The 8,206-nt window shown below is 43.3% G+C and overlaps 1 long non-coding RNA gene across 1 annotated transcript; it reads right to left on the bottom strand.

Annotated features, from left to right (window-relative positions):
- Positions 1-2,985: 2,985 nt before the first annotated feature.
- On the bottom strand, positions 2,986-7,419 carry LOC311126120. Its single transcript, XR_014612949.1, has 3 exons — positions 7,324-7,419; positions 6,508-6,591; positions 2,986-4,509 (listed from the first exon to the last, which is right to left on the bottom strand). It is a non-coding gene; the product is annotated as an uncharacterized lncRNA (long non-coding RNA).
- Positions 7,420-8,206: the final 787 nt, after the last annotated feature.

The following is an 8,206-nucleotide window of genomic DNA, read 5'->3' on the forward strand; positions in this document are numbered from 1 at the left end:
CGTCTGTAGCCATGAAGTGCTTTGAAAGACTGGTCATGGCTCACATCAACAGCATAATCCCAGAAACCCTAGACCCACTCCAATTTGCATACCGCCCCAACAGATCCACAGATGATGCAATCTGTATCGCACTCCACACTGCCCTTTCCCACCTGGACAAGAGGAACACCTACGTGAGAATGCTATTCATTGACTACAGCTCAGCATTCAACACCATAGTGCCCTCTAAGCTCATCACTAAGCTAAGGATCCTGGGACTAAACACCTCCCTCTGCAACTGGATCCTGGACTTCCTGACGGGCCGCCCCCAGGTGGTAAGGGTAGGTAACAACACATCTGCCACACTGATCCTCAACACGGGGGCCCCTCAGGGGTGCGTGCTCAGTCCCCTCCTGTACTCTCTGTTCACCCATGACTGCATGGCCAGGCACGACTCCAACACCATCATTAAGTTTGCCGACGACACAACAGTGGTAGGCCTGATCACCGACAACGATGAGACAGCCTATAGGGAGGAGGTCAGAGATCTGGCCGTGTGGTGCCAGGACAACAACCTCTCCCTCAACGTGACCAAGACAAAGGAGATGATTGTGGACTACAGGAAAAAAAAAGAGGACTGAGCACGCCCCCATTCTCATCGACGGGGCTGTAGTGGAACAGGTTGAGAGCTTCAAGTTCCTTGGTGTCCACATCACCAATGAACTATCATGGTCCAAACACACCAAGACAGTCGTGAAGAGGGCACGACAAAGCCTATTCCCCCTCAGGAGACTAAAAAGATTTGGCATGGGTCCTCAGATCCTCAAAAAATTCTACAGCTGCACCATCGAGAGCATCCTGACTGGTTGCATCACCGCCTGGTATGGCAACTGCTTGGCCTCTGACCGCAAGGCACTACAGAGGGTAGTGCGTACGGCCCAGTACATCACTGGGGCAAAGCTTCCTGCCATCCAGGACCTCTATACCAGGCGATGTCAGAGGAAGGCCCTCAAAATTGTCAAAGACTCCAGCCACCCTAGTCATAGACTGTTCTCTCTGCTACCGCACGGCAAGCGGTACCGGAGTGCCAAGTCTAGGTCCAAAAGACTTCTCAACAGCTTCTACCCCCAAGCCATAAGACTCCTGAACAGCTAATCATGGCTACCCAGACTACAATATGCACATGTACATATTACCTCAACTACCTCAACTAGCCGGTGCCCCCGCACATTGACTCTGCAACGGTACCCCCCTGTATATATAGCCTCCCTACTGTCACTTTATTTTACTTCTGCTCTTTTTTTCTCAACACTTTTTTTGTTGTTGTTTTATTCTTACTTTTTTTGTTTAGAGAGAACTCTCCTCAGAGAGAACTCCTGAGTGGCGCAGTGGTCTAAGGCACTGCATCGCAGTGCTAACTGTGCCACTAGAGATCCTGGTTCGAATCCAGGCTCTGTCGCAGCCAGCCACGACCGGGAGACTCATGGGTGGCGCACAATTGGCCCAGCGTCGTCCAGGGTAGGGGAGGGAATGGCTGGCAGGGATATAGCTCAGTTGATAGAGCATGGCGTTTGCAACGCCAGGGTTGTGGGTTCGATTCCCACGGGGGGCCAGTATAAAAAAGATATGTATTCACTAACTGTAAGTCGCTCTGGATAAGAGCGTCTGCTAAATGACTAAAATGTAAATGTTTAAAATAAATGCACTGTTGGTTAAGGGCTGTAAGTAAGCATTTCACTGTAATGTCTGCACCTGTTGTATTCGGCGCATGTGACCAATAAAATTTGATTTGATTTATCATTTGTTTTTCAACAGGACAATGACCCAACACACCTCCAGGCTGGGTAAGGGCTATTTTACCAAGAAGGAGAGTGATGGAGTGCTGCATCAGATGACCTGGCCTCCACAATCCCCTGACCTCAACACAATTGAGATGGTTTAGGATGAGTCGGACAGCAGAGTGAAGGAAAAGCAGCCAACAAGTGCTCAGCATATGTGGGAACTCCTTCAAGACTGTTGGAAAAGCATTCCAGGTGAAGCTGGTTGAGAGAATGCCAAAAGTGTGCAAAGCTGTCATAAAGGCAAAGGGTGGCTATTTGAAGAATCTCAAATATAAAATATATTTTGATTTGTTCAACACTTTGTTGGTTACTACATGATTCCATAGGTGTTATTTTATAGTTTTGGTGTCTTCACTATTATTCTACAATGTAGAAAATAGTAAAAATAAAGAAAAACCCTTGAATGAGTAGGTATGTCCAAACTTTTGACTGGTGCTCTATATATTTATTTTTTACACATATTTAATCCCTTTTTTTTGGATAGGCACAAAACTACCTTCATACTTCCATTAGTTTTTTTAAACGGTACCGGTTACCTTCAGATGAGTCCCGTGACACTTGTGGGGGTCATGGAGCAAAACGGAGAACACCCATTAATTTATAGCCCAAACGGTTCAGACACCACCAAACAGAAGTTGGCACATCGACGGTACCGACTTCAGACGAGTCCCCTGACACTTTTGGGAGTTGTAGAGGAAAACCGTTCGGACACTACAGACATTTCTGCGATTCTCCGGATGTCTCATCGTCTGATAAACACCGCTCTAGCTCTGCCACCTTTCAACACAGATGTGGAAGTGCGACATCGGCGGATGCAGTGGATTGAGATGCATCCAATGCAAAAAAACGTATCTCTAAACTTAAACTGATGGATTTTGAAGGGGATTTTTTTTATTAGGTTACTTATATAGATTGACTCTAGGGGGTTAATGTAATAACTTGCCGGATAACGTAATAAAATGTTGAACGGTTAAAGTAATAACTTTTTCCGCTTAATGTAATAAGTTATTATGCTTTCCGGTGGTTATTATGTTATCAGGTGAGTAACAACTTTTTTGAAGAATGACATATAACTTCAACCGTTCATCTAATAAAATATGTTTTTATGTACCATTATGTACCCGGCATGAGACACATGGCTACAACATTTTGACTGAGTCTGAAGGAAGGTCCTGTTTTATCCAGAGTTTTAACAAGAAAATTGATCTATTTTCATACATTCTGAGTTAGCCTGCAGTAACAACAGTTTTGACAGAGTTTGGTGAAGGCACAGGAGGCAAAGATAAGATTGCAACACAAGAAACCTCTCTTCCTGTTGTTCTTGCTGACTTCTTCAAAACCAACACCGTTGAGTAACACAATGAGACGTCAAACTGTCAAACACATGTTGCATTTTCCTTATTCAGTTAATCAGTCTGAAATGTGTACCATAGGCATATTTTATGTATTACTGGTGATTGACATAAATGACTTGTCTAAATAGCATGCAGCAATCAAACATTAATAATAATGGTTCTCATCAACAGGCCTTTGGTCAGCCATGATGATAACGTGATAAAATAATGTAAAATATTCCCTCAGTACCACATTATATGAAGGGGGTATACATTACACATTTATGAAACCAGTCTTAACCCCTTCATTATTGTTGCTGTATCATTCCTTACAACAGTCTTAACACATTTATTTGACATCATTCGTAAGGAATTTTCTAAATAAAAGTCCCTTCGAATAGGTCTTTATTTATCAGTACAACAGAAATTAGTATTATTACTGTCATAGCACCCAACCCCCCTGACACGCTATTTACACAACAGTCTGGGAACACTGGGTAAGCCTCAGAGCATTACCCAGGTAGCATTAGCAATTAGGCATTTATATGCCTTGCTCAAGGCTACAATGGCAGAAGGGGTTGGAAACACAGCTGGGTGTAAATAGTGTATTTCATATACTTGAACTAGCTGTACTTGATGATTGAGCTTGTTTGGTGCAATGGAGCAAACAGAATAGTCCCAAAAGTGCAAAGAAAAACATCAATCTGGCACTCCAGGCAGGCTCAAGCAAACGCTCAAAATATTTCAACAATTTGAAATACTATTTAAACCCAGGTCTGGATAACACCAGTGCAATTGGTGTCATTTTACCATCTTAATGGATGTGTTCTGACCATAGTCCCCTCCCTCCTTTCCTCTCGTCCTCAGGTCCCCCTGTCCCTCTCTCTGGGTGGGGAATGTCACCGTGGACCTCACTGAGAAACACATATGTATTCAGAGTACCAAAGAGAGATGGCGATACAAAGGTCCCTCCATCCTGAGAATCACAGACCTGAGAGAGGAGGACTCAGCTGAGTATCGCTTCACTTTTTAACCATCCTGTTAACACAGAGGTGTATGTGATATTATACGTATCATTTCAGGTCTGCAGGTGGAGGTGACTCCTGCCACAGAGAAAGGTAAGGTGACACTGACCTGTAGCACCACCTGTACTCTGACTGACAACCCCAACCCCACCTACATCTGGTACAAGAATGGACAGAATGTATTATATATATAATCCTCCCCCATGTACTCCATCAGCAGTGAGGATGAAGACAGTTACTCCTGTACTGTAAAAGACCAGGTGGATCTCAGCTCTCCTGCAGTGTGAGTACCAGGGGCGGTGTGTTCATTAGGGCGATATGGGCGACGCACTGCCAAACGGGAAAAGGAAGGGATTTATTTTCTAATCAATTATATCACGGCAACAGTAGTTATCAGTGTTCTAATCTAGACGTCTGATCTGCCACTAAATGTCCAATCAGGCTAAAGTCGTGCTTCAAATGGCCCCGCCCCTTTTGGGGCGATTTCAGTCAGGTTGAAAATCGCCCCAGAAGTCTCTCATAGACTGTAATGTAAAATCTTTTTTTTTCAAATATCAGAGCTTTCAATACAATCTCTATGGGTTTCTGAGGGCTTGCACTTACGCGCTTTCGTCATACGTAACATAACCATGAACGTAACTAAGAAAAGAGCCGGTAGCAGCGTCAATCAATTCACGTACTACTCTCTCACTCAAGATGGATAGCGTTCAGTGCAACGCGATTGTCGCTTTGAAAGAAGTTCACATCAAAGACCATTCAAAACGAGCTACTGGAGTGTATGCTAGCGGTCATGAGGGAACATATTGTGGAGGAGGTGAAGTCGGCGAACTTCGTAGCTATCCAAGCTGACGAGACCACGGACGTTTCTACACAGACACAGCTGGTGCTTGTGCTGAGGTACATAGATAGCAACCACAAAGTGCAGGAGCGCTTTTTTGAGTTCCTTCCCATCTCGGAATCAACCTCAGTCTCAATCGCCAGTGTGCTTTTGGAGAGACTGAACGGTCTTTTTGCCGACGACGAGAAAGTCAAACTGTGGTGCACTGGCACTGTACCAGGTTCTCATGAGCTACAACCTCCAGGAGACGTTCTCTGAGACTGTGACTCTGTTGAACATCCTCATAACTACTCCCATGACAACAGCTGAAGCTGAGAGATGTTTCTCAACTTTGACACGAGTTAAGACATTCCTGCGAAATTCAATGGGCCAGGAACGTCTGAATGCACTGGCCATGCTTTCCATGGAGAGGGAACTAGTCCTCAGCATGCCTGATTTAAATGAGAAAGTAATTGACCGCTTTGCTGCATTGAAAGAGAGAAGAGAACAGTTTCAGTACAAGTAATGTAGCCTCTCTCTCTCTTTGTCCCTCCCTGTCTGTCTCTGTAACACACACACGCCCAAATCAGTTCACAGTTGATGTTGTTTAAAATAGTTATTTTTCATTTTAAAAAAAGTAAAAAAATAATAATAATCTGTTCATGTTCATTTTTACAAATCTATACAATTGGCCAGAATATGGTTGTTCATATTTACAAATCTATACAATTGGCCAGAATATGGTTGTTCATTTTTACAAAGCCATACAGATAGCTGTGTTTACCTTTTCTAGAAATATTTTTTGAAATTCTGTTTTCAGGCAAAATGTCTATCACTGTTCATTTTCACAAATCTATACAAGAGGGCAGAATATGGAAGTCTATAAAAATTTCTTATTACCAATAACTTGCATCAATGTTTTCAGTAGCCTCTATCAAAAGCTCCTGCTTGCTTGTTGTGAATTATGCTCAGGTGCACATATTTCCAATTCAACCATGAGGCAAAAAATGTGGTAAAAGCTCTTGTTGATCCTGCAATCTGAACAAATACCAAGATGCTGTATTTTCAGCTGATATTTCATTTGTTTATGGAAATGCATATTGTTTATGCAGTGTTGAGGAATGTGAAAGAACACCCTTGATTATTTTTACTGTGACAACTTATTTTGCTTTTGTAAGCCAACACTTTTGAGATCAGTCAATAAATGCTTCTGGCATTGACTTATATGCTGCCCCTGTCTTCATGTTGTTGCTGGACATATCTTTTTTAAAATGTGTGTAGGTCACCTAAATCATCAGAAAAATTGCCCCCCCTGAGAATTTTTTCAGGAGCCGCCACTGGTGAGTACAGTACAGTAGTACGCTTTTTTTTACTCATTGTTAATTTAACTTTGACTATATCCACTGTGTTTAACATCAGTGAAAACGTAGAACATCGTGGCATCAGTCCATCTGGTGAAATAGTGGAGGGCAGTTCAGTGACTCTGACCTGCAGCAGTGATGCCAACCCACCTGTGGACGAATACACCTGGTACAAGAAGAACGGAGCGTCACTGAAAGGATCTGAAAACACCTTCCTCATCACCTCCATCAGCTCTGAGGACAGAGGAGAATACTACTGTGAGGCTGAGAATGAATATGGAGGGCTCAACTCTTCTTCTGTGTCTGTGGACGTTCAGTGTAAGTACACCTAACCATCACCTATTTTGATGAGAGAATCACACATATTTATATTTCACTCATACAATCATACATCCAAGTTCCATGATGCTCCTCATGTAAAACACTGTTTTAAAACACTGTATTGTTACATATTGTCCACCAGATGGAGGGCAGTTCAGTGACTCTGACCTGCAGCAGTGATGCCAACCCACCTGTGGACAAATACACCTGGTACAAGAAGAATGTAACCTCACCAAAAGCATCAGGACAGAGATACAACATCACTAACATCAGCTCTGAGGACAGTGGAGAATACTACTGTGAGGCTGAGAATAAATATGGACGCCTCAACTCTTCTTCTGTGCCTGCAGACTTTCAATGTAAGTACACCTACCTAACCGTTGCATGCTCATTGGAGAAACACACAGACAGATTAACAATAATAATGAGTCAAATTAGCAATGTTATATAAAAACAACATCACAACATCAACGCTGAAGACAGTGGAGAATAATACTGTGAGGCTAGCAACATTAAAGGGACAGAGACTTCCATTCCTGTCCATATTAATGTAATGTGTAAGTATGTCATGTTCTGTTTTTATTTGGTCATATTCTCTTTCTGGTGCTCTGTTGTATGACTGATTTAAAATACATATGTTCTAACCTCTTGACACAAACTCACGATCCTGCAGCAGTGTTTCCCTGGGTTCCTGTGGTGGTGGTGGGGGTTGTCCTGACTCCTGGAGCTCTTCTAGTCACCATCTACTGCACACTGAAGAGGTCAGCTTTTCCACACCAGATTTACATGTGTAATATATCAACTTCCGCTAGTGGTCACTAGAGAGCAGAACTCACTCTGTCCCTCTTTACAGGAGATCCACAGAAGGAAATTGTGCCACAGCAGACCAGGGGCGGTGTGTTCATTAGGGCGATATGGGCGACGCACTGCCAAACGGGAAAAGGAAGGGATTTTTTTTCTAATCAATTATATCACGGCAACAGTAGTTCAGTGTTCTAATCTAGACGTCTGATCTGCCACTAAATGTCCAATCAGGCTAAAGTCGTGCTTCAAATGTCCCCGCCCGTTTTGGGGCGATTTCAGTCAGGTTGAAAATCGCCCAGAAGTCTCTCATAGCCTCTAATGTAAAATATTTTTTTTTCAAATATCAGAGCTTTCAATACAATCTCTATGGGTTTCTGAGGGCTTGCACTTACGCGCTTTCGTCATACGTAACGTAACATAACCATGAACGTAACTAAGAAACTACTCTTTCACCCTGAAGGCGGCACGGCAGACAGCACCGCTTGGACAGCGACTGGTGTAACCGACATGCACCATCTTTCAGAAAAGATTAAGAAAAATGAGCTGTCAAAGACCCACATGGATAGCTGTTTGAGATTGTCTGCTTTGGGGAGAGTGAATATTGCCACTCAACTGGATGAGGGATACAGGCTAGCTGTCCGCCGCCACAACGATGAGGTTAGCAACAGCAGAGTCGTGAACACTGTCTACGAGAATCGAGACGACCTCATAGAATGTTTTGAAG

Source organism: Coregonus lavaretus (genome assembly GCF_964263955.1).
Source record: "Coregonus lavaretus genome assembly, contig: HAP1_SCAFFOLD_653, whole genome shotgun sequence".
NCBI lineage: Eukaryota > Metazoa > Chordata > Actinopteri > Salmoniformes > Salmonidae > Coregonus > Coregonus lavaretus.